General features: G+C 42.0%; 1 long non-coding RNA gene across 2 annotated transcripts in view; it reads left to right on the top strand.

Moving 5' to 3' along the window:
- The first annotated feature begins 331 nt into the window (after positions 1-331).
- LOC308502445 overlaps positions 332-24,347 on the top strand; it is a 79,392-nt gene continuing 55,376 nt past the window's right edge. The window contains exon 1 of one of the 2 annotated variants that reach the window (XR_013994040.1): positions 332-836. This is a non-coding gene — a long non-coding RNA (uncharacterized lncRNA). The remainder of the gene's footprint in view (positions 837-24,347) is intronic. The other variant, XR_013994041.1, reaches the window with a different exon arrangement.

Below are 24,347 nucleotides of genomic sequence, written 5' to 3' on the forward strand. Positions count from 1 at the left end.
TCAGGCAGGATGCTTTGTAATTTGAAAACTTGTTTTTCAAGAAATTGTGTCCCATCACCAATACCATATATAACAGAAACGAAACGACAGTGTTACGTAATCTTTAATTTGCAGTGAGCTTCTTGGCGAGAGGATGTTACTAAAAATTATATTGTACTGGTTTCAAGGGGGGGGGAAATCTTACATTTTCAAAAAGAAATTACACATGTATGCCCCTTACACGTTGTTCCCAGACTCTGGATTTTAGCCCTTGGGCTTCCAGGAAAGGATCAAGATCACTGTGTACAGTGCGTCCCACGTCCCAACACTCTCGCCAATTCCTCCGTTCTTTCCTTTTGTCTGTTTTCAGCGCCGTGATGAGTACGAGGATAGCCAGATTCAGCAGATAAAAACATAGGACGCCCCGTTAAATTCGAAGTTCGGATAACGAAGTTCTTTAGTACAGAGGATACTAAAACATTCGTTCATGACTGGACGTTCTGTATTTTATCAGGCAACCCCTGCTTACTTTTTTCTTTAAAATTATTTAACTTACTACAAAAATCCCTAAATGGGAGCAAAAAAGTAACATTTCTGGCCCGGCAGCAGTTGAGGCTCAGGGCAGTCACCTTCTCCCAAACTTGGCCTTTAAGAAAAAAAAAGGGAACCCACTCATCCCGGGAGCCTGCGCATTAACAGGAGCCGCGCAGCAGCTTTCCCGCCGGTTTTCTAAGGAATGTAGCTCGGTGGCCACGCCGCGGGGTGGAGCGCGACTGGCTGTGTCCTTGCGGGATGGGAAAGGAGGTGCCGGAAACTTGAGACCCCAGACAGAGTACAACGTGTCAACTTAGACGGCGGTAAGTGCCGCCATTTTCTTTGCGGGCCGACACCGGGACAAGTTAGGTGCTCCGCTTTGCCCCGTTAAGCGGACTGGGGGGCATGGCCCGGGGCCTCAGCACTTCGGTGACGTGGAATCGGGTCCCCCCTCTGGGGGCTGATTTCCAGGGACACGTCGAAGCTTGCCAAGGCGGGGAAAGCGGACACCGCCGTGTCCCGGATGTAAGATGGCGGCGCGGGGGGGGGGCAGCCTGGCGGGGCGGTCACGTGTTAGGGAGTAGCGCGCGAGCCTGCTTAAGTGATCTCTATGGTTCGTCCCGGCGCACAGGAGCGGCGGAGCGCGAGAGGGCTCGTGTGTCTGCGCGCGCTGAGCCGCCGCTGCCACGCAAGCCGCCTCGGCCCGGTTTTAGTTTTTCGGGGGTTTTGTTTTTCCCTCGTCTCCTGCCAAGGTGTACCGGATTGCCCCGGAGGGTCCTGAGGAGAGTGTGGCTGGGGACTTCCGGGCCGTGCCTGCGTTCCTTATCGCGCCGCCGGAGCGGGTGTCCGCCTCTGCGGGAAGCGCCCCGCGCGTCCACCCGTGCGGAGAGCGGACCTGGCGGCGGATGTTGGGAGCGCGGCGCCGCCCAGGCCCTTCCGCGGGCTCGGGGCGGGGAGGGGCGCGAGCGGCGCGCCCGGAGACGTGGCGGGAGCTCGGCGGGGACGGCCCGGATCTTCTGGCGTGCGAAGCGCGGGAGCGCTGCTCGCTGCTTCTCGGGGACCGTGCGCATCCCGTTGGCGTGTGGCTGCGCGTTGGCGCCCATTTCCTGCTTCTGAGTGGCTCCGGGGACGAGCTCCCCTTGGGGCCGGGCACGGAGCGTCCGCCGCCGCCGCGACCTCTCCGCGCCTTTCTCTTTCCAGAGAGGCCGGTTACGTGGAGAACGCGGGGTCGGGCCTGCCCGCCGCGCCGCCCCAGATCCCCCGGGCTCTCGGGGCGGCTGAGCGGCGCGGCGCGGCGCGGGGCGGGGTCTCCGGGCGCGCGTGGGGCGGCGGGGAAGGGCAGGGGCGCCGGGCGGGTCTCGGCGGCGGAGGAAGCACGGAGGAGCGCGGCCGCTTCGCTCGCCCGCAGCGTGGTCCGGTGCCGCCCCGACACCATGGCCCTGGCTGAGGTAGTAGTTTGTGCTGTTGGTCGGGTTGTGACATTGCCCGCTGTGGAGATAACTGCGCAAGCTACTGCCTTGCTAGTGCTGGTGATGCTCAGCGGAGGACAATGGCTGGGAATCCCCTTTGTTTTCCGGGGCTCGGGAGCGCGGGGACAGCGTGCGGAGCCCCGGCCGGCGCGGCCGCCGCGGAAACCGTTAGTTTTGCATATATTCCTAGAGGGGAGGAGGACGTACGGGGAGAAGGGTGGCCTGGGACATGTTTTAAGCGGGGGGGGGGGGGGGGGGTCGCGTTTTACTCTTGAAGGAAGGAGGGAAATTGTGTAAGATGATGACAGACAACTTTTCCACCCTCAATAATTTTCACACTTCTTCCAGGTGATGCAGGATTTAGTTTGTACCTATGTTACTTCGTGCTTTAGCCGCAGATCGGAGTAGAGTGAACTGTCCTGTCGTGCAGAACTGGCTTTGGGGGCAGAACAGTAGACCCGTTAATTATGAAGTTTATGCCTCAAAACATTTGAAATCTGGCTTTTTGATATGTTCCCTCGGTAAACTTAAGAGTTTTAAAAATGTAAACCTAAAGCAATTAAACGTTTCTGTTTAAACTTTGTTTGCAACTCCTTGCGTGAGAAGATTGAATTTATAATTAAATGCACTGTTGAGATTTTTTTTTTTAATGAGGCAAATAAATTCTTTCCGCAGTGTGGAGTGGTTTTTTTTCTTTTTAGTTTAACTTTGGGGGCTCAAATTCTGATGGTGTGGTTGGGGTTTCTTTTGTTGTTTTTTTTCCCTTTGATTCTCATAATTTTTTATTTATATATTTTACTTTTGCATTGCATGTTAGTGTGGGTGAAAAGGATCCAGGTAGGAGTTAAAAGTATGGTTTCTGGACACTTTGGGTTTAAAATCCAGTGACGCCCATTTTGACTCGTAAAGTACCAATAATCTTAAAGAGAAAAATAGAATTTTTATAAAGAAAATTTAATTTGGATAGCTAATGAAATTACTTGGTATTTTAAATACCCCGAAGTCTATGTGGGTGGAAAAGAAGATAATTGTATCTTTTAAATTTTAATTTCACTTAGATGCATCGGTTGTAAATTTGAGTACTTTTCTTAAACTGCCCTCGTTTTGATTTGTGCAGAATAATTAGCTTTAAATGTAATATAATCACAATTTTCTGTGGTTTAAGTTTTGATGCTTAATTGAAAAAAATAAGGCAATTCTTTACTAAGAAGAAGGCACATAAAAGGAGAAAAATATTTAAAAACCAACTGAATTGTTTTTGTCCCCTTCAGTAAGAGTCTGATGCCTTTGTAATTCAAAAGTGATCTAATAAGTGTGCCTTGATTTGGTTTGGTTTAGCTTTGAGCGATAACCTTACTCAATCTGATCTCATCTGGATGGAGCTTCATTGTGGAAAGAATAGTAAGGAACCTTATGTCGAATCTTAAAATGCAAAAATACTTGAGTTGGCTCTTTTGTTTTGTTTTTCTTGATACCAAAGAGCAAAGTAAATTCAGGACTTTAAGTGCCAGTTCTTTGAAATCATGAAAATCTCAGTGCTATTTCAAATCTTGATTTACAGAGAAAATTTCAATTGTACTATGAAAACTTTCATTTTCCAAAACACTTCATTCAGCCAACCAAGCTAATCCTCATCTCACAGAGGTCATCTTTCCCACTACACTGTTTAACCTGTACCCCAAAAGTATTAAAAATTCTGCCAGTAATTTACTGAACTTCGGTGGATCAGCAGATAGGAGGTTGTACTATACAGATAAGATATTCGTAGTTTATCCTTCGTTTTTTAAAGTAAATTTCATCCAAAACTCTGTTGCCCACATAGGAACATTTTTGAGTTGTTGGATGTAAAGATACTTCCATGTTACTCTTACTTGCTGAGTTACAAGAGAAAATACTGCCCCCAGCCAGCTTGTAATGCCATAGTTCTATTTCTGCTTTAATCTCCAATTTAAAAATGTATCAGTCTTTCCCTTTTACATTTCTCTACACCCTGGTGAAAATTACCTACTGGACATTTTTACTGTTCACAGTTTCCTACAAGATGAATTTGTTTTATCAAAAGTACAACAGCTTTACCATCTTGGTGTTTTTGACATTTGGCACAATTAACTTTTTTGTTAAAAACCTATTTTAAATCATTTGAATTAGCAAAAAGCCACTAATGGAAAAGAATAAGACAGTATTTGGGGTGCCCTTCTCTATGTAAGTACCTGACCAAAGAAAAGCTGGGTTATGGTAATGACATTTTAGTAAATGTCATCCTCAATTATTGGAAATATAGTTGTTATTGCATATAGGACACCTGGAGAAGATTCTTGGGGAACCCAGTTTTGCTTCATGCCTTAAAGTGAGTTTCTGATTGTTAATCTCATATATAAAAACTTCATAAACTATTTAAAAATGAGATTACCTTTTGGCAGGTAGGCAAGACTGACCCGTAAAGGTGGACCCAGGACATACTGTGTCTTGTAGAGTAGCCCCAAAAGAATTGCCAGAGGAACCTGACAGCAGAGATTACATAGGAACAAGGTGCTAAGAAAGCTATGAGAGTTCTTCATAACTACACATTCTCTTCCCCTATTTATTGCACCCCATGCCCTCAATAGTAAAGAAATCTGGGAGGTACTATTGCTTAACCCCACTGAACATTCTAATTTCTGCAACAAAAGGAAAATAGGGCAATTGCCTTCAAAAGTGAGTTAGGCCAGATTGGTAATACCCAAGAGGAGAATTATGTTCATTGTAATAAAATTTAAAAAGCAATTGGTGCCACTGATAATGTAGATAAGGCAAAAATATTAAAAATCACCTGAATGATTGTCTAATGCCATTTTTTTTCCACTAAATTTTGTTAGATTATCACTGTTAGGCACCATGAGAAAAACAATTGTATGGCAAGGTCACTACCCTAAAGGAAAACACAACTAGAAGTAACATGGAGTGGTTAAGAATCAAAGTGTGGGTGGGTGAAAAAACTGAGTTTCTTCACCTTTGAGACCTGGCAGAAAAAAATGTGGGTGAAAGCTGAGGGAAGAGAAGTATGGAGTCCTCAGAATACATCATGTTGCTTAGAAAGGTCTCTTGATTGATTGTAGCCTCCAGTAGTCTAACTGGAATGGAGACCTTAGAGATGAGCAGTGCAATTGTTGATAACTGAGTGATACTCTGGGTGGCTTACACTGTAATCTTGTGTTATCTGCTACTAATATGCTGGGGTGTTATCTGAATTTGTTTAACAGAATTGCTACTAGTTCCACATGGAGTATAGTGTACTTTCTTGAGAGTTACATTACATGTTTTTTTTCAGGTTAAATTTTCATTTTACAGTCACCTTTCTGTAAAAGAGTAATGTTTTCACATATATGGACTTGCACCTACACAGACTTCTGGCTACTAAATTTGTGAATAGGATCCTTTGAAACTGCCTCATTGACACCCAACAGTACAGATTTGGTCTTTTAATTATATCAAATATAGACAAACCCAAGATACGAGTCTTGTTGATTTTAAAGGATAAGTACCTAGATCTCCTTTCTCAACCTCAAACAACACTTTCTTAAAATGTTATCATTTGCTTTTAGTTAGGTTTCAAAGTTTGTTAGTTCCATTATAAAAGAGAGTGTTTTATCATGGGGCTGAAGTTTTCTCAGAAGGCTGTATCATGTCAAATGTTGCTGAAAAGTCAAGTAAATTAGGGATTAAAAAGTGTCTGGGACTTCCGCAATTTAGATCATTCAGGTAGTTGTAATGCTGTGTTTTCTGTTAGAGATTTTCTACCTGCTCTCTGATTATAATTATGGGTGTTCCATACCACTTTCAACATAAGTAACAAAAAAGTTAAGATTTAGAGGTTGCTATTTAAATATTCAGCACCCCATATATTCAAAAGCCCTCATTAAAGAGAAAAGCATTATATAGGTACATATAGAGTAGTATTAATAGTAACACTTAATGTTACCCAAATAGGTGGCATAAAGAGCTGACTAAACTCTAAAAACAAATAAGCAAATGGAATTATATTTTCCTGTTTTTCAAAAACAACTTTTTATACTATTTAATAAGACTTTAGGTGACTTATCAGTGAGAAGAACCCAATTGACCTTTAATTTCTTGTTTAGTGAATGAAACATACAGAATAAATATATTGTAAATAAATCCATTCATTTTATTTAACAAATATATTAATACCTGCTGTATACCAGGCACTGGGGACACACAGTAGACTAAAATGAACAAAGCTCTGCCCCTAAAGCAATGTGTATTCTAATGGGAATACATCTGTCTGTAATAATACAAATGTAGCAAGTCCTATCCATGGGCCACCTGGGTTATTTTCAGACCTGAGTTCCACGCAGTCTCTAGAGCCCTTGCTCAAGAACCACTAGTGCTAGTATGCCTGTATCTTTTAAAGAGCCATTGTCCGCATCCATTTTTGTTATAATTGTACCAGCATTTAAAAGAATTATAGTTGAGTCTCACTAGAGCATCAGAAAATGTGATGTCTGGCTATGTACAATCATTAGATGTCTTCCCAAGGTAGTCAGACATCACATTTTGTGATGTACATTCTAAACGTCAGAGTTTAAAGAAGCAAGAGGGCATACACGAGTAGACTGTGGAGTTGGCTTCATAGAACGCGCCTCCCTAGAGCAGAAGTGTTGGCTTATTGTGACCGTACAAGCAGTGGAGACCCCGATTATGAGCTTCGCTGGACTGAGTACAGGAACCAGAATCAAGTGTCCTGCCTAATACAAATTACACCTTAGGGTAACTGAATAGTTGCAAGGGAGATTTTCTCATTCTAGACTAATTCCAGCTTAAAAATATGGACGGTATGCTAGAAATAGGACATTAACATTTTTCAACAGCTAATGAAATAATCAAGCTAGGCCCCCTCAATGGCTGTTAAAACTATTAAGAGAAATGCTGATGGGGAGCTATTTAATGCATGGATCAGTTTGACCATACTTGAACCCACTGATCAATATTAATATTACAAAAACAGACGAGACATTCTGTGCCTCCTCAGGTGATACAACAGAAGTACAGAGCACCGTCCTTGAAGTTCCGATAATTGAACTTGACTCTCCTCAAGCTTCTAGATCTGACTGCCAGTTTATAAGAAATTTACGATACAGAGGAATATGTGACATCACCACAGGACAAATGACCTAATCTTTAAAAATAAATAAATTGTAAGGAAAAAGGGAAGGGAAGCCAATAGATTCAAATGGATTTTATTTTTTTTTTTTTGAAATTACAGCTCTTGTAGTTTACTGTACTTCTCTAATATACAGTTGCCCCTTGAACAACACTAGTCTGAATTGCGGGGTCCACTTATATGTGGATTTTTTTCAGTAAATATACGGTCAGCCCTCCCTATTCCCAGGTTTCCATCCAGGGGTTCAACCAACTGTGAATGGAGATAGTATTTTTGATCCATCATTGGGAATCCTCAGAGGCAGAGGGCCAACTGGATGCATTGATCTACGGTGTTTTTATATCAGGGACTTGACCTTCCGCAGGTTTTGATGTCCATTGGGGGTCCTGGAACCAACCCCTCGTGGATATTGAGGGATGACTAGTTCAGTTTGGGGGAGTCAAAAGTTATATATGTATTTTGGACTGCATGAAAGTCAGCAGCCCTAACTCCATGTTATTCAAGGGTCAACTGTACGTGATTATTAACATGTCACATTAAAACCAAGAAATACTTAAATAGGCAAGATATGGAGGATAAAGAGCTATGTTTGTGTGTGTTTTTTCAATTCTCTGATGGTTCTTTTCTGGGTTCTCTGTATCCACACAGAGGTTTTTCTTTACCGTTTAAGTAAAAACTTTTGTGAATTTAGGGGCCTCTTCAAATGTTCCATGAACGGCAGGTGTTAACATTGGATTCCTTTATATTGATACTGACACCGCTCCGGAGAGCACCTGAGATGTTCTGGGCTGGACTCACTACCTGGCGGACCACCTGAGATTTTCAACTTTATTCCCTTACTCTTAATAGCTCTCTCATTACTCTGATTTTTCTCTGTCTCATAAGCCAAGGTATCACTTTGTATATACAATCCATTCTGTTTGCCTTTTTATTTTTAAATTGAGGTCTAATTGACATATAGCATTATGGTAGTTTCAGTTCTACTATATAATGATTTGATATTTGCATATATTGAGAAATCGCCATAGTGAGTCTACTTAACATCCATCACCATACATAGTTAACAAAATTTTTGTTCTTGTGATAAGAAATTTTAAGATTGACTCGCTTAGCTACTTTCAAATATGCAATACAATATTAACTGCATTCACCATGCTATACCTTATATCCCCATGACTTATTTATTTTATAACTAGAAGTTTGTACCTTTGACCTCTACACATTTTACACCTCTCGCACCCACCTCCACCCCACTTTTGTCTGGCATCCACCAATCTGTTCTCTGTATATTTGAGCTCAGGTGTTTGTTTTTTGGGGTTTTTTGTTTTATTGGGGAATATTGGGGGACAGTGTGTTTCTCCAGGGCCCATCAGCTGCAAGTCGTTGTCTCTCAATCTACCTGTGGAGGGCGCAGCTCAGCTCCAAGTCCAGTCGCCATTTTCAGTCTTTAGTTGCAGGGGGCACAGCCCACCATCCCATGCAGGAATTGAACCAGCAGTCTTGTTGAGAGCTCACACTCTAACCAACTGAGCCATCCGCTGCCCCAGGTGTTTGTTTTTTTTTCTAAGATTGCACATGTGAGTAAAAGTGAGATCATAGGGTATTTTCCTCTGACTTATTTCACTTAACACAATGCCCTCGAAGTTTATACGATTTCGCAAATGGTAATATTTTATTCTTTTTTATGACAATATTTCATTGCGTGTGTATATATGTGTATCACATTTTCTTCATTCATCCGTTTCTAAACATTTAGGTTGTTTCCATATCTTGGCTATTGTAAATAATACCACAATGAAAATGGGGGTGCATCTCTTTTGTTAGTGTTTTTGTTTTCTTGAAATGGACCTAAAGAGACTCACTCAGCCGTCAGTTGCAATGTGTAGAAATTGTTTGGATCCTGATTTAATGAAAGCCAACTGCAAAAATATACATGAGATGACTGGAGTAATTCAAATACTGACTTGAATATTTGAAGTTCAAGAATTGTTAATTTTTGATCTATCAGTGGAAGGATGTGATGTATAGAATTTGCTTCACACTTCAAAATAATCTGTGGGGTGGAGGAGGCACATCCATGGGCGGGAGTACACGGGACAGGAGACTGCCCTTGTGCTGGTATTTGTTGAGCCTGGGTGATGGATATATGGATGCTCTGTGTAATAGTCTGCTTTTGTATATGCTTGGAAGGTTCCATAATACAAACTAAAAATAACAAACAACAATCAAACAAAACACGAGAAAGAATCCTGTGGCTGAGAGAACCAAAGGGAGGAGTGAGAACCCATACAAAACTACACAAAGATTAATAGGATTTTCCATTTTAACCCTGGAACTAAACTTGTCTTAGAGGCATATTAAGGATAATTACCATTGTGCAGATGTTACAACTCCTAGTTCTTTTAGTATTCTCTGATGACTATTGGTGAACCCTGTGGAGTGCATTATGCTTAAATTGACTATTCTTAAACTCTTCCTGATTCTGTTATGACGCCTTCCTTGTTAATCGAGTTTCTCATTACCATTTTACTTTGGGGAATTAAAGCCACCATTTCTAAGGTTAGGAATTCTCCAATAGTCAAGGCAGACCCCAAACCAAGGATTCTTGAGGCAGAAGGTTCCTCCACCACTCCCAGCAAATTACACACCAAGGAAAAACACATGCATTATCCCAAAAGTTAGTGTGCAAATTCCAAAGTCATTTTGGAACTTGGCATTTTGATTTAATGTCCGTCTTTTTTCCTTTTTCATGTCCCTCTTGGCTTTTCTTTTCAATTAATAGAATAATTTATATGTCTTTCAATGTGACTGGTAAAAATAATATTTGCTTTCTCCAAAAGTCATGGTCATTTGGATATATAAAGGTGGTTGTGATGAGATATCAGGTCTTATGTATTTTTTTAATATAAGAAAAGATAAGCAAGAAAAATAAGGTGGTGGTCTATAGGTACATACTCATATATCATGCACTGTGAAAACTGTTGGGAGGAGTAAAGACGAAATGCATGCAATCAAGCTAGGCTAAGTGAAAAGTCATGTGAGGGGTAGATGGTATTGAAGTGCTGAGAAAATGATTTAATTAAATGGTGCTGTAAAATTCCTAAAAAGAATATTGGCTAATTTCGTTCAGAATTTAGGGGCTCTGGGAATAGAAAAGCCATTAAGTGCAAGAACAAAAGGAAATCAATTTGAACACCAGCGCTGCACCCCTGGATGAACTTGGAGAATAGGGCGGGTTTTCAGGAGAAAAGGAAGAGGATCTGGGATCATTCACTCACTCAATCATTTTTTTAAACAATTGTTAATTTTTGTGCTTATAGGTATCAAGATGAATAATAGCTTTTCTATTTGAGGAAAGAGACGTGTATGTAGATAACTGAAGACAATAAAACAAGTGCTATGTTGATCCATACACAGGCGCGTGCCATGGGGACACAGAGCAGCAAGCCAACAAGTTCTATCATGATCATGATCAGGGGATCAGTGTGAAAGACACGAGGAATAAACGTGTTTTCTCTATGACAGGAATGAAGGACTGGGTATCTCTGGATATAAAAACAGATTGAGAAAAGTTATGGGTACATGAAAAGACATGGACTTTCTAGGAGCATATAGTCTATCATAGATGGTACATAGGAATCGGGGGCCAGGAGGATAGGTGCTGGTGTAGACAGAAAGGCTGCAAATACGGGTACGGGCTAGATCATGAGTGACCTGCAAGAGAAAGGAGTTTTGACTTTTTTTTTTAATGGAGCTATAATTGACATATTAGTTTCAGGTATACGATATAATGATTTATGTATATATTGCATAATGATCACCACAATAAGTCTAGTTAACATCCATCACCAGACATTATTACAGTTTTTTTCCTTGTGATGAGAACTTTTAAGATCTACTCTCTTAGCAACTCAAATATACGATACAGTATTGTCAACTTTAGTCACCATGCTATGCATCCCCATGACTTACGTTATAACTGGAAGTCTGTACCTTTTGACCACCTTCACCCATTTTGGCCACCCCCACCTCTGGTTGCCTTTAGCAACCACCAGTTTGTTCTCTGTATCTATGAATTTGTTGTTACTTGTTTTTATTTTTTAGGTTCCCCATATAAGTGAGATCATAGGTATTTGTCTTTCTCTCACTTATTTCACCTAGCGTAATGCCTTCGGGATCCATCCACATTGTAACCAACGGCAAGAGTTTTCCTTTTTATGGCTGAATAGTGTGTGTGTGTGTGTGTGTGTGTGTGACATTATCTTCATCCATCCATCGATACCCTAGGTTGCTTCCATGTTTGGCTATTGTAAATAATGCTACATAGTGAACAGGGAGTGCATGTATCTCTTTGGGTTAGTGTTTTCATTTCCGTCATACAATTACCCAGAAGTAGAATTGCTGAATCATATGCTAGTTCTATTTTTAATTTTTTGAGGAACCTCCATACTGTTTTCCATAGTGGCTGCAACAATTTGCATTCCCACTAACAGTGCACCAGTGTTCCCTTTTCTGCACATCCTGGCCAGCACTTCTTATCTTTTTGGTAATAGCCATTTCTAACAGGTGTGAGGTGATATCTCATTGTGGTTTTGATTTGCATTTCCCTGATGATGAGTGATGTTAAATACCTTTGCATGTACCTGGCCATCTGTGTGTTCTCTTTGGAAAAGTATTTATTTGGATCTTCTGTCCATTTTTAAATTCAATTGTTTGTTTTGCTATTGACTTATATGAGTTCTTTATATATTTTGGATATTAATCCCTTGTCAGATGTAAGATTTGCAAATATTTTCTCCAGTTCAGTAGGTTGCCTTTATGACTGTTCTTTAGGAATGAGAAACACTTAAGGCTTTTGAGGAGAGAAGTTACACAAAGGGAAAAGAAAATTGAACACAAAACTTGAAGGAAGTGGTAGGAGAAGAAGGATTGTTTATTATGAAGAGGTGAGAATGTTGGTAGGTAGATAGAGAAAAAATGAGAGGAAATATGGAGATCTGAGATTGAATATACAATAGAAAAGGGATAGTTGATAGGAAAAGGTCCTGTGTTACTATAATATCTACACTATTTTGTAAGGAAAATGTCTATATTAAAAGCATCCTAGAGGTATGTTTGCTGTTCTATCTATGGTAACCATCTGAAAACACATTTGAAAGTGCTTTACGACAGGGATCGACAAAGGTTTTCTGTAGAGAGCCAGATAGTAAACATCCTAAGGCTTTGTGTGTCACGTATGGTTTCTGTTGCATATGCTGCTGCTTGTCCTCCTCCTCTTCCTCCTCCTCTTCCTTCTTTTTCTTCTTCCTCTTAAAAAACATAGAGTTGTTCTCAGCTCCTGGGCCATACAAAAATAGGCCATAGGCCACATTTGGCCTGCCGGCCCTGGTTTGCTGATCCTGCTTTAGAACATAGCTTTCCTGATGAAACATTTGCTGCTCCTATTCCCTTCCCTCCACTCCCCTCCCCTTCCCTTTCTCAATAACTGAAGAAAGAAATAGGTCTTTCTTGGAGAATAAAAAGTTGGAATAATTTAATACATTTAAATGTATGTTACCCCAGACCTGCTTTGGACCATCATTACTCACATTTGTGACTATAACTGCCCAAAATTTGGGGCCATCAGTTTCAACAACAGTTCTTAAGCCTTCCTTTCTTTTTCCTTTTTCCCAACTATGGCTGTTTTTAAAAACATCTGCAAATACTTGACACTTTTCATTACAAAAAAAAAAAAAAGAGTATGTTCCCTTCTGTTGAACCCAAGTGGCATTTGTGACTGCCTCAACAAATAGAATATGACAGAAGTGACACTTAAGTGATTCTTGGGGTCATTAAAGGTGATAGAGCTTCTGCCTTCCTCTTGGCATCTCTCTCGTGATACATACTTTTGGTGCTCTAAGCACAAGTAAGCACAACTGCCCTGAAGCTTCCATGCTGAAGAGACCAGGCGGAGATGACAGAGAGATAGGGAGAGATGTCTGAGGAACGCCAGCTGTCCTGCCCCCAGCTATTACGTCTTCCCAGACCCAGTGCCATACCATATGCATGAACAAGCCTTCAGATGATTCCAGCACCAGCTACCATCTGGCTGTGGCCTCATGAGACACCCCCAGCAAGAACCATCTAGCTAAGCTTAGTAAAGCTCCAGAACCATGAGAGATAATATTTATTTTAAGCCGACGTTTTGGGGTGATTTGTTACGTAGCAATAGGTAACCAGAACTGATTTGGGGATCCAGAAGTGGAATATTACTATAACAAAACCTAAAACAGGACAGTGGCTTTTGGAGCTATAGGTGTAAGTTAGAAGGGCCCTTGCAGAGATTACTAGCAGAAGTCCAATGGCTCTTGAGGTTGTCGGTAGGGCTTGAAGGAAAATGAGGAAAAAATTACTAAAGGTGGAGGAAAAGCCCTTCTTAATAAAACTGTTGGCCTGTGATAATGTAGAAATTGAAAATATACTTAATGAACTGTTGGATCAGCCTAAAGAGTTTTCAGGTTAAAGGTTAAAAGCTTTCACCTGGGTTTTCTTAGCTGTATATCATAAAATACAGATAATGATGTGCTTTAGAAGAAATTACTCAGTTTCCAAGCAAAATTTGGAGGAAATGTACGGGAGTCAGGACTTGCTGGGTTAGAAGATAAAACCTTTTTCTGATGATCAGTTTCTCCCAGCAAAATATTCCCAAAGTCAAAAAGGCCTCAGGACAAAAGTGAAATTCACGGCTCTGCCACAAAAACTTCTCAGGGTAAAGATGAAGCTAAGGATATGATTGTAAAAGCCTTTATTTTATTAAGTCCCCAGAAAAGTTTAAGGTGATGCCTTAAACTTTTCTAAGCTTTTCTATATCCTTGCAAAAACTTAAAGCTTTAAAGATCCTTTCAATTAAACAACAGGAATTAAAAGAATATTAAGGGCATGGATCCACAGCAGCTTTACGGGGAGCGCCAAGTAGACAAGATTTGTTGATGTGGCTTTTGTCTAATGAAGTAAACCTCAATAAGATCAGTAAGGTTTATAGGAAACTTGCAAAGCTTTTAAGAAAATTATACTTGTAAAAAGAAGTACTACCAGCTTGGACAATAAGGTACAGAGATGGCTTCAAAATGAAAAGAAGCTTTTAAGACCTTGGAACTTCCCAGGCAGGAAGCAGGCTCATCAAACTACTGAACTTAAAGTATGGACTGTATTTTCTGGAATAGGAAGGATAACTCAGAGGCTGGAGCCAGGAGCTGAGGGGAATCACTGCACCTGAGAAGAGAATCCTAACCGGGAAACTGGCGATATGTGCCCATTGGCTTTGCCATGGACCAGAGACTGCTACATGCCTTTTCCTTTCGCCCTTGTTGAATGATAGTGTTTATAATGGTTATCCTGTGCCTTCCTCACCATGTGTATTGGGGGTGTGTGGGACAGATAATTTGTCTCTAGTTCACAGGTTTTTAGACCAAGAGCAACGGTACTTTTCCTCTAGGAAAAGGCGCTTTTCTTCCTTCCTTCCTTTTTCTTTAAAAAAAAAAAAATAAATCACATAATACAACAACAAAAGATATATTTGAATGTAGTTTGAATAACTATAAATAAGAACCAAAATTCTCCTTCAGTATACGCTAAGTATATGCTAACACAGGGCCTGCCTGTTGTGTAATTAGTTTTTTCTAAATGTTAGTTTCCTTTATCATTGTCTTTACCCATGGTAGCCAATGCCTTCAGGCTGATTTCTAGTTCACCATATGGTTCTCTACCTCTACAATCCCCTCTTCCTCCTCCTCCCCCAGGCCTCTCCTTATGCTCCAGACTCTTTCTGGCTTTTTATTATCATCTAAACTCTGAACTTCCCTACCTTACTTTTTTAAAAAAACTTACAGAGTGACTAAATAGTTAATATGAATAATGTGAAAGTGTTAACACAACAATTGTACTTGGATGGTAGCAATAGCAATTTTCAGTGCTCACCCTATGGTGTAAGCAGAAGTTTCAAGCACTTTTGTAGGCCGCTTGAGTCTATTTTGGGTAAGGACCCTTAAGTTGATACTCAAGTCATATTCATGTTCCTTTGGAAGGGAGAGTTGCCATTTTTAAAGGATATAATATGGTGCAGAAAACAGTGCTAAAATCCATCCTGGCTCCTCACCAAATTAGAGGCCATCTGTGAAGCTTCGGAGTCTAGGTCAAATGTATCTCGGTCTCTTCTTCCCCAGCATTTTGTACAGGATTCTATTAGGTTGGTGCAAAAGTAATTGCAGGTCGGCCCGATTAGAGCTCCGTGCTCCTAACTCCGAAGGCTGCTGATTCAATTCCCACATGGGCCAGTGGGCTCTCAACCACAAGGTTGCCGGTTCAACTCCTCGAGTCCCACAAGGGATGGTCGGCAGCGCCCCCTGCAACTAAGATTGAACACGGCACCTTGAGCTGAGCTGCCGCTGAGCTCCCGGATGGCTCAGTTGGTTGGAATGCATCCTCTCAACCACAAGGTTGCCAGTTCGACTCCCGCAAGGGATGGTGGGCTGTGCCCCGTGCAACTAGAAAACAGCAACTGGACATGGAGCTGAGCTGCGCCCTCCACAACTAAGACTGAAAGGACAACAACTTGAAGCTGAAATGACACCCTCCACAACTAAGATTGAAAGGACAACAACTTGACTTGGAAAAAAAAAGTCCTGGAAGTACATAATGTTCCCCAATAAAGTCCTGTTCCCCTTCCCCAATAAAATCTTTAAAAAAAAAAAAAAAGTAATTCCAGTATAAAAGGTTAAAAATAATTGCAAAAACCACAATTACTTTTGCACCCACCTAATAATTAAAATTAATGTTAATAGCAATGTTGAAGAAGAAAACCTAAAAGGAAAAGGGTTTTTGAAGAAAGGGAGCCTGGAAAAGAGGAGGGCAGTTTTACCTGAATTGTTTTGCCTTGGAAAATAAATGTGCTCATGTAATTCTGAGTCAGTGAATATATGTACAGTTGACCCTTGAACAACATGGGTTTGAACTGCATGTATCCACATATGCATGGATGTTTTTCAATACATATTATAAATGTATTTTCTCATGATTTTTCTTAAGTTTTTGTCTAGCTTACTTTATTGTAAGAATACAGTGTATAATAATACATATGACAAAATATGTATTACGTAATATGTGTTAATCGACTGTTTATGTTACTGGTAAGACTTCTGGATAACAGTACGCTGTTATTAGTCGTTAAATTTTGGGGGAGTCTAAAGTAATGCATGGATTTTTGATTGCGCAGGGTGTTGGTGCCCTGAACCCCCACGTTTTTCAAGGGTCAACTGTACGTAACACACATTTCTTTATTTAACCAGTATTATTGAGCATCACTGTGTGACTCCTCCAGTATACTAGCTTCTGTGGAGGTGAGCGAAATTAGAGATACCGCTTATTCTGAAGGACTGGTTCCAGCCACAGTTCGGTGCTGTGCACTGTATGGGACCTGGGAAATGCTCTGATTCGTCATACCTTCGGGAAGGTTTGTGCATAATGTGAGACTACGTCTCCTACTGCAGTGCATGTTCATTCTTAGATTTAAAAATAATACTGAGTTCTCAGGAAAATTTAATCCGTCAACAATAGCATCTTTCTGTAAACTAAAAGCTTGCAAAGCCTTAGTAAAAAAAGAAACCATCTAACATTAAGAATGAATATATTACTAAGTGGATTTAATTCACAAAAGGCATTTTCCCTAATATTTAGGCTATTGTTGGTTTGGGCTCTGTTTGTTTTTAATTAACATTTTTAATTGTTTGGTCAAATATTGAATTTGATTTCAAAGATACATCTCCTCTGATGATGCATTCTAAGTACATAATAGAAAATCAAGATTTCTGAATTTTGCACAGCAATGCTTTCTAGTCCTCCCGTGGCACATAGTATGTGTGACTTTTTCATGTTCTACAAACTTGAGCTACTCCTTCCTAAACAAATAAATGTGCTCTGATTTTGTCTTTTTTCTTTTTTTACTTCTTTTCTCAGTTTCTTTATTTCTTCCCTCTTCTTGTTTCTTAGTTTCTTCATTTCTTCCTGTGTAATGTGTGGCTATCCTTGCAGAGAAGTGATGAGGCACCAGACTCACAGTGAAATCCTGACTCATCACGGGACTCTAAGCAAGTCGCTAATCAGGAAATTGGGGGAGTCAGTGCTGGTTAGAGAGTTAGCTGATTGAGGAGGCAGAAACAAACCCGGGGCCTTCGGGAACTTGGCAGTGGAACACCTACATGTTTCCATTACTACCACTTTCATTATGGGTATCAGATGGTCCAGCAGTGAGTTACTCTGTGCAAGAGGAGCACGGGCGTTAAGAGTCAGGTATTCAGAGGGTTATTTTTTCTTTCTGCTATTTAATAGCTGTGTGACCTCAGGTGAATTTGTTAGTCTCACCCTCAGTTTCCCCGTTTGTTGCACCTACCATGAGAGGTTATTCCAAGGATCACAGATAATATACTTAAAGTGCCCAGCCAAATGGGCACTGGGATGGCCCTGCTGCTGGTTCAGGACACGGCTCAGAAAAAGAGAAAAAGCAGAAATGTATTATTTTCTTTAAAATATATTCCTTGGTAATTTTAACTGTATATTCTGTGCCTAATTGTGACATCTACCAACATCGTCAAAAACAGTAGTCAATCCCAGTCTTTTCTTGTTGATTGAAGTCTTAGAAGCCCCTCTTGCTTGCTAGCCAATTGCAGTAGCAATTGTATTACATTACTTGGATTGACAAATAAATGGCCAGGAGTCATTATTTTGCATGACAGCCTTCCGGTTCTACAGAAACTATAAAACTGACCCAAACAAACAGTTGGGTCCCCTGGGACTGTGCATGTGTATGTTGCCCCTTCATTAGAGTTCCAGATCCTCTTGACTGCCTTTCAGGGCTAAGATGCATGACCACTGAGAGATGTGTGGCTTTGGTAACAGGAGAGTGGGGTCAGGTGACATGCTGATATTATAGTATGCTGTAGCCTCTGCAGGAGGGGCTTTGTCTCTGCTGAAGTGTATATAGTATTGCTGTTGTGACAAGTGCCTTTTTAGTCAAAGCAATAAATCTTCCCTTCTTTAAACGACAGATGGTTAGGATTGTTACTTCTGTTTCCAACAAACCCATAAGAGGAAAAACAAACAAATAACTGACATTCAGAATTCTTGGGTTTCAGGAATACTAGGGAAAATTCGAAACAGTATAGTTTCAGCAAGGTTATATATACATTGTTTGTGGTCAACAGAACAATATGCCCCCACCCAATGATATCCACATCTTAATCCCTAGAACCTATGGATATGTTGGGTTACATGGCCAAGAGGAATTAAGGTCGCAAATGGAGTAAAGTTGCTAATCAACTGACTTTAAAATATGGAGATTATCCTGGATTATCCAGTGGGTCCAATATAATCACAGTGGGAGAGGGAGGCAGAAAAGCCAGAGTGACAGAAGGAGACGAAACTTCCGAAGCAAAGTGAAGAGTGACACCAGGTGAGCGCTTGGCCTGCCTTTGCTAGCTTTGAGGAAGAAGGAAGGGGGCCATGGCCAAAGGATGCAGGCTGACTAGGAGCGGCAAAAGGCAAAGAAGCACATCTTGCCTAGAACCTTCAGAAAGCCCTTCTGACACCTTGATGTCAGCCCAGTAAGACCCTTTTTGGACTACTGACCTCCAGAACTATAAGATAATCGTGTTGTTTGAAGCATTTAAGTTTGTGGTAATTGTTACAGCAGCAATAGAAAACTCATGTAGCATTTCACTATGAACTAACTATTTAAAATTGATGAAGCCAAGAGAGGTGCTATTACCAGTGAAATGACAAAGCAAAAGAAAGCAGAGGAAAGGAACCGTCAAGGGCCTGGCCGATGGGCTGGCGGACCATGACCAGGGGCTCTGTCCACCTCCTGTCTTAGTATTTAGCCTGTTCCCTGCCTTAGACCATGAGGGCTCTTCCCCCATTTCCTCCGTCCTCATGTTGCCTCCACTTCTCTTCTTCTCTGCTTGTTGTGATCCCCTTCTTCCTCATTTTTCTTTTTTTCATTTCCCCAGTTCTTTTCTCTCCACTACTAACAATGGCCCAGTTAATAAGAATAAAGTGGACAGTCCCACTAATTTGTTCCCTTCCCCTCCACACCTACGGAGTCCCTGGGGAGGAGTCTTGAATGAAAGCCAGCAAAGAAGGAAAGGACTAGACAGGAAAAGAGGCGCCTGACAACAGTAAGGATTGAAAATAGACAGAAGATGCCACTTCATATCACTGACTTAACTGTCACCGATTTCCTTAGATAGGTTATTATAATGTACTATATACCAGGGCTGAGTGTAATTATTCCTGTGCACTTGGTAATAGGGTGCAAGCTCCTCCATTTCTCTAAATAGTTAACTAACTGCACACTTAGAGCTCTTGGCAGAGTTTGGGATGCAGAGGTAAGTACTCTGAGTGTACCTGGCCCCATCACCATCTGTGATCCATACAGAATTTGAGGTACACTTGAAGCTAGTCCCATATTCGCGGAGCCTCTGCTGTGTGTTTGGCAGCGCACCCCCGACAGGTAGTGGAGACGCATAGCAAGCGAGTGGCGGGCCCAGTGGAGTCTGCTTTCTGGTGGAGAGGGGTCTCTCGGAGATGATAAGCAAGCTGCTGCCTTGGTACAGCATATAAGCAGCTTACCGCAGGTGTTGTCCTAAAGACAAGAGCTTATCTATTTAGACAAGAACAACGAAATCAAAATTCCTCCCCTAAAGGTTAGTCAGTGACTCTGTGTGTGCCTCCAAAGAGTACAGTATGTTCTTCCTTCGGAGTCACGGAGGTGCTTCTGGGGCATAAAGAAAGAACACTCCATTCCGCTGCCTTTGATGTGATCTCCCAGGTACGCCAAATAATGCCGCGGCATCGTTTCAGCCACCTGTTGTCATTCTACAAGTTTTATCAGATGACTTTGTATACTGGGAAGAATCACATCTTTAAAAGGGGCGATATGAGAACTTTAACACCCCACCATGATCTGGTTATACTCCCTCACAGGGCTAAATCTTCATTCATTAGAGATGGGGGCGGAATACAAAATGTCTAATTCCCATCACCTTTATTACTACAGCCCTCTAACTGGTCTCCTTGGCTTCTGTCTTTCCCTCGTCCAATCTTGCCCATGAACTTTTGTTAGAGGGATCTTTTTAAAACAACACTGGCAGCCACCTCTCCCTCTCACTCTTGCCTCCTTCTCTGAGTTGGATGCTCTCATAACACCCTACACTTTCTGCTTTGTTAGCAGTCATCATACAGCACTGTAATTGCCTATTCATTCATCTGCATTTCTCACAAAACTGATCCTTGGTGGCTGTCCCAGCCTGTCTTGTGTATGTTTGCATGTGCACCACTTAGCCCAGATGCCAGGAAGCAAACAGTGCATGCGGGGGTGTTGAATGAGTGAAAGCCACTTTGTGACCTAAGAACTCAGTGATTGCCCGTGGTTTATCAGAGCAGACCCAGACTCTTTGTTTCAGTTGCAAGTACAGTTGACCCTTGAACAACGTGGTTTGAACTGTGCAGGTCAGCTGAAAAAAACCTTCATAGAAGTGGACCTACGCAGGTCAAACCCATGTTGTTCAAGGGTCGGCTGTACTCTGATTTCCCTTGTATACAAGCCTTCAGATCTCTTCGTGGTCCTCTTCTGGTTCTTGCGTCTTCATTCTGTGAGTTTCCTCTGTCTGCCCATCTGGGATGGCTTGTCTCCAAAGAGCTGCCCTCAGTTTCTTCTCTTCTGGAGACACATGCTGCTACCCCACTGAGAGATGGAATCTATCTATTCCTCTGCTCCCTTGAATCTGCGCTGGCCTGTCACTGATTTCACGACTAGAATATGATAGAAGTGACACTATGCCAATTCTGGGCTTACTCTTATTAAAGACGACTGGCATTTTGTATTCCTGTGTCTTGGACTGCCATTCATAAGTCCAGGCAACCCTTTTGGAGGGAGAAGCCACGTGGACGAGGCTGAGGCATCAGACGTGTGATGGCAGAAGCCGTCTTAAGCCAGCCAGCCCATGGAGGCTTGCGTCACTCCAGTCCCAGCTGCTGTCTGACTGTAACCGACCACATCAGAGACCCCAAGCACAACCACCTAGCTGAGTCAGCCTGTGGACCCAGGAGATGACAGTAGGAGTTTCAAGCCACTAAGTTGTGTGTTTTTTTTTTTGGGGGGGGGGCGTTGTTATAGAGCAATAATATCCTAAACACCATCCTTCAAGGTCCCAAATCATTTTCCATAAAGCTTGGCCTTGCTGGTCTAGTTGATATTGATGTCTCGCTTTCTAACTCTCACAGAATTTATTGACACCACGCATTTTGTTATCTAACTATACAGTCACGCATCGCTAAGTGACAGGGATACATTCTGAAAAATGAGTCATTAGGCTATTTCGTCCTTGTGTGACCATCACAGAGTGCACTTACGCAAACCTAGATGGTACAGCCTCCGACACACCTGGGCTGTACGGTACAGCCTGTTGCTCCTAGGCTACAAGCCTGTACAGCATGTTACCGTACTGAATACTGAGGCAACTGTAACACGATTAAGTATTAGTGTATCTAAACATTTAAACATAGAAAAGGGTCAGTAAAAAATATGGTATAAAAGATAAAAAATGGTGCACCTGTATCGGCACTTACCATGAATCGAGTTTGCAGGACTGGAAGTTGCTCTGGGTAAGTCACGGAGTGAGTGGGGAGTGAATGTGAAAGCCGAGGGCACTGCCCTCCACTGCTGTAGACTTTGTAAACACTGCACTTAGGCTACACTACATTTATAAAACAACACCAGATTAAGTCAAGCACAAGAGAAAATGATGCAATCAGGAAACTTAGTAAACACGAGAGGTATGAGGCCGCTGCCAGTGTAGCACAGCGTACTGTTTTACAGCAAACTGGTTTTTATAAGTAGAAAGAGTACTCTAAAATAATGACAGAAAGTATAGTACAGAGAATACTAACCCAGTAACACAGCCGTTTAGTACCAGCTAGTATGTACCGTGCATAACTGTCTGCGCTACACTGTTATACGACTGGCAGCGCAGTGGCTGTGTTTACAGCAGCGGCACCACAGACACGAGCGACGCATTGCACTGGGATGCTAGGATGCTACGATGTCACTCGGCGATAGGACTTTTTCAGCTCCGTTGTAATCTTACGGAACCCCCCTTGCATTGTTGACTGAAGCAGGCGGACGCCTGTACACAGTATGTTTGCCATTCCCTGTGTGCGAATCTGGACTCTGCCCAAGCTCTCTGACCTCCGAGGATACCAAACAGTGGCAGGATGTCTTTTGTAATCCTTTCAGCAAGGCCTAGTACTGGACAGAAAGTGTAATCAATAAGCTGTTGAACTGAATTCAAAGCATTCTCGGTCATTTTAGCTCTGCCAGCGATTTTAGCTTTGACTCTTCTTCATGTTACCTTTTGGAGCGTCCTTTCAGGTCATGGTCATGGCAAGCACGTATGGCAGTGGGCAGCCCTCAGGATGCTCCCGTCTGAAAACTGTGTGTTATAGTGTGGTGGTTCTCAAAGTGGGGTCCCAGATCAGCGTCAGTACCACTTGGGAATCTGTTACAAATGCAGATTCTCAGGCCTCCCTCAGACCTGAGCAGTAGAAGTTCTGCGGGTGAGGCCCAGCATTCTGTGTTATTAACAAGTCTTCCAGATAATTATAAAGCATGCTCAAGTACGAGCATCCCTCTTGTAGTGGAGACTCCTGATTTTAGCGTAGAAAGTCTAGGATTCTTTCATTAAACAACATTTGTTAAACATGCACCTCTTGTGCCAGGTATCATGCAAGGGGTTGGCGGTATAGGTTCATGGCCTTAGGTTCATCTCTGCCCTTGTGGGATGAGGGGGAGTGGTGGTAGCAGCAATGTTTACGTACATATAAAATGGGACGCATCCCAAATTATCTCTGCAAAGCCTGCCCACTGAATGAGATAATCCTAGTTTTTTACCCTCACCTTTCCAATACAGGTCACAAACCATTATCATGAACTCAAATAAATTTTAGGAACCCTTTTATTAGAATGTGTTTATTTAAAGATCACTCAATAAGTAGCCCATTAGTTTATACCTAAGTATTCATGCTCACTGTAGATTAGAAACTCCACATAAGTAAAAAGAAAATTAAAATCATTCATAATCGTATCACCCATAGATAATAGATTACAGCTAATATCATTTCAATGTATTTTCTCCCAAACTTTTTCAATGCCTCGGTCTTTTTATCCTTCTCTTGTATCTGCCGTATGTCCTTTGTGGCACACTGTGATCATTCTAAGTCACTTTAAAGTGTTTCCTGAAGATCAGAATCTTTTGGTGAGATGGATATAGTCATCATGGTGTTTGCCCTGGGAGTGAGCCTGGTTATTGGAGGCATGGCTGCAGCCCAGGAGTAGTAGAGATGGTTACTAATTCCTCTTTTCACTCTTGCCCATGTCGCTCTTCCCCTTTTGTTTATTCTCTCTTTTCTGTCAACCCCATTGGACTCCTTCCTTCCGTCTCCACCTGTCCTACTTTTCCTCCTCTCATTTAAGCTTTATTTTCCATCCATGCCTGGCATGACCTTCTCCCCTTGAGCAATTCTTCTTCATCCTTCATGACCCGGTACAGTGATCAGCATATGCGGGAAACATTTCCTGATCCTTGCAGATGCTGGAACTCATTCTCCGCTGACTTCCCACAGTGCGCTCTTCATACCTCTATGATTGTACTATCTCATGGGAGCATTCGGTGTCTGCTGTCTTAGACCAGAGGCTTCTTATTCATCTCCACCTCCCCTAAGATATACAAAAGGGCTTCTGTAATGTTTGCAAAATGGGTGAATAAAAACCCCATGGCCTGCCAGAGTCACCCAGAACTGCTATTAACAAGCAGAGGATCTGTCGGCAAGCCCCTGCCTTATACAGGCATCTGACCTTGACCCACAGGCACTGCGATTCCCTCAAGGAAGCTTCTCAGAAAGCCCCAATCTCAATCACACAGAGAGGTACTGAACAATATAGCCAAAAAAGGAAAGGGGTGCTTTCAAGCAAGATCGGAAATGGGCAGTGTATGAGGATAGAGGTCTTGGCAGTGCTGTTTGTCATGGCCTAGAATCCAGACTGAGGGACTGTGTGTTCTCTCAGGCAAGATTCACACCACTACGTCGTTGTAGAGAAAACTAGAGCTGCTATAAGA

Source organism: Rhinolophus hipposideros, assembly GCF_964194185.1.
Source record: "Rhinolophus hipposideros genome assembly, chromosome: 9".
Taxonomy (NCBI): domain Eukaryota; kingdom Metazoa; phylum Chordata; class Mammalia; order Chiroptera; family Rhinolophidae; genus Rhinolophus; species Rhinolophus hipposideros.